Source organism: Chrysemys picta, unplaced genomic scaffold, assembly GCF_011386835.1.
Source record: "Chrysemys picta bellii isolate R12L10 unplaced genomic scaffold, ASM1138683v2 scaf244, whole genome shotgun sequence".
NCBI lineage: Eukaryota > Metazoa > Chordata > Testudines > Emydidae > Chrysemys > Chrysemys picta.
The window spans coordinates 1-2,869 of NW_027052951.1; the positions used below are offsets into that span (position 1 = coordinate 1).

At 46.3% G+C, this 2,869-nt stretch overlaps 1 long non-coding RNA gene across 1 annotated transcript; it reads left to right on the forward strand.

Annotated features, from left to right (window-relative positions):
• The first annotated feature begins 1,454 nt into the window (after nt 1-1,454).
• On the forward strand, nt 1,455-2,653 carry LOC135978408 (uncharacterized). The gene is made up of 3 exons (XR_010595802.1): nt 1,455-1,989; nt 2,313-2,399; nt 2,519-2,653. It is a non-coding gene; the product is annotated as an uncharacterized LOC135978408 (long non-coding RNA).
• Nucleotides 2,654-2,869: the final 216 nt, after the last annotated feature.

Here is a 2,869-nt window from a genome sequence, read left to right on the forward strand (position 1 = left end):
AACCTCCTCCCCCAGAGCCTGTCTCCAGCCCAGGGCCGGCCCCAGGGAGCCGGGCAGCGGAGGAGCCAGGGCTGGGCAGGGGCGAGGGTGGGGTCAGTGCAGGGAACTCGTCGCTGTGGCCGGTGGATCTGGCCCTGCAGGGGGCCGTCTTCCTGGTGGACACCTAGGGCTCCCTGGACCTGAAGCGCTGCATGGAGACCAGCATCAAGCTCTCCGTGTTGGGCATATTGCTCAGCTCCTACTGGGTGGGGGAGCCGTGCTGCGGGGGACGGGACTGAGGGCTCTGCAGGGGGTGCCGTGCTGTGGGGAGCGGGGTGAAGGGGCCAGATGTGGTCTCAAAAAGTGATCACGATACAGACAGACAAAGAGAAATGCCATCCGGTTGTCTTTTAGGCCTTTTACTTCACTTAGCCAATTAACTAACTTGTATAATTGGTTATTTAATATTCATTAATAGCTGCCAGTTATTGATTATTTGTGAGTCACTACTGGCTATTAGCTGTTTGTTATTGCGTACCCACCATTAGTTGTCAGTTGATTTCATAGTGACCATGTGGGGAGATGGAAAATAAAAGTTTTGTTGAAAAATGGAAAGCTGACAAAATCAGAATGTTTTCATGCCAATTTCCACTTTCAAAGAACAGCCAAATGTTAGCATTTCTTGGGTTTCTCTCTGCACGTTTTTGGGTTCCCCTCATTGTTTCTCAGGTTTCGATCTATGATTTTCAGCCTTTGGTTTTCAGTTCTCGTTCATTGTGTTTTGGTTCATGCTTGTCAGTTTTGTGGCTTTAGTTATCACCACTCCCATTTCATTTATTGGGTTTCATTCTTTGATTGTCAGATTTTGATCTCACTGGTTTGAGGGGAGCGGTTCATTATTGGTTTTCTGCTTTTTGTTTATTGGTTACAAGATTTCAGTGTTTGTTTACAGAGCTTCATTTATTAGTGTCTCTCTACTGATTACCGGCTTTTAATTTTTCTTGATATATTTGGAGTGTTTAAACTTTTTTTTCATTTCTGCTGTTCACTTATTGCTTCTTTATGCTATTGGTTTCTGTCTTTGACTATTCATTTTCTAACTTTGACTTGGTTTTGTGACCTTGATCTGGTTTTCATACTTCAATTATTGGTTTTCTGGTTTGGCTATTGGTTTTCTGATTTTCATTACTACTTTTCTGGCTTTGATGATTGGACTTCTGCATTCAGTTATTGCTTTTCTGATATTGATTACTGGTTTTCTGTCTTTCACTTTGGGGTACAGTATTTTGACTTTGATATCTGGTTTTCTGACTTGCATTGCTGGTTTTGACTCTTTGACTACTGGTTTTCTTATTTCAAATACTTATTTTTTATTGTTGGCTTTCAGACGTTAATTCCCCATAAGTTGCTTTGATTACTGTTTTTCTGACTTTGATAAATGCTGGTTTTCTATTTTTGACCATTGGTTTCTGGCATTAATTATTAGTGTGTTGATTTTGTTAAGTGATTGTGTGATTTATTTCACTGCTTTTCTGGTTTCAATCATTGGTTTTCTGATTCCAATGACTAGTTTTCTTCTTTTCATTATTTCTTTTTGGTCTCCAATTGTTGGCTTGATGAGTTTGATTTTTGGCTTTCTGTGTCTTCTGTGACTGCTTTTCTAGAACCAACTATTGGGTTTTCTGAATTCAGTTATTGCTTTTATATCTTTGATTACTGGTGTTGAGTTATTGTTGTTTGAAATGATGTTTTCTCTCTTCATTTTGTCAATTTTTCTCTCTTCAATGATCAGTTTCCACTGAATGTTGTCTGGGATCCCTTTAGTTTCAGTGGCATTTATTTCACTCATTTATTTTGCATTGCCAATCTTGATTGGTCACATGTGCGGGGATGGTTTGTTCAAGATGGAAAAATGTTGCCCTCTCTCTCTCTCTCTCTCTTTCTGCATCTCAGATGTTTATTCAGGTTGCGAAGGAGGTTGGAGGGACCTGCAATCTGGCCCCAATCCAGGTGGATCCTTGTTTCCCATCACCCCCCATATGAGGATATAATGCTTGTTCCACCCCCCACCAGTCCTGTTATCCCACCTGATTCTTACTATTCCTATTTACTGTCTCTATTGCCAGAGCACCTCAGAGCCCCCGTCCTAGACCCAGACCCCATTGTGTCAGATGCTGGACAAAGAAACAGCCAGTCCATTGTTCTCCCTCCACGCCCACGTCATGTCCAGGGTCTCAGTGTCCGTGGCTGGGTTGGACAACAGCTTCCAGCTCTGGTCTCCTCTCTGTGCCCCCAGCCCCAGTGTGACCCTTCTCCTGTGCTCTCTGTTGCAGCGCCTGGACCTGTTGGTGCGAGATTGGCAGCTCTCTGGAGCCTACGGCGCGGACGCGGGGCAGGAGTATCTTGGAGAAATCACACAGGTAATGATCAGATACCACGTGTGTTCATGGAAACAGCAAACTTTGGGGCGGAGCTGAACGTTTCCACAGCGGGTCTGATTCCCTGCTGACGGCCACAAATGTTGCTTTGACTCCCGCAGGACCTGGAGGTCTCTGCTGAGCAGCCCCTGGTGTTGGAAGCCCTGAGGGCGAGCGGCACCCGGTGCTATCTATTGCCCCACCCTGGCACTCAGTTCACCAGGAGCAGGGCAGGGACGCCAGATGGTAAGAGACCCTCATCTTCTCCCCTCTCAGGAAGCAGTGGCCATTGGGATTGGGGCCGGGGTCTTTGGCCTGATTGGGGGTGTTGGGCACTGGCCGTGGGCCTGGTTTGGACAGAAGATGGCCCAGAACAAGACAGGCACCAACACCCCAGGTCAGGGGAATGAGCTGGAGAGGAGGGCAGGGGGTTCAGATTTGGAGCCCCTGCTGCGGGGGGCAGAGAGTGGGAA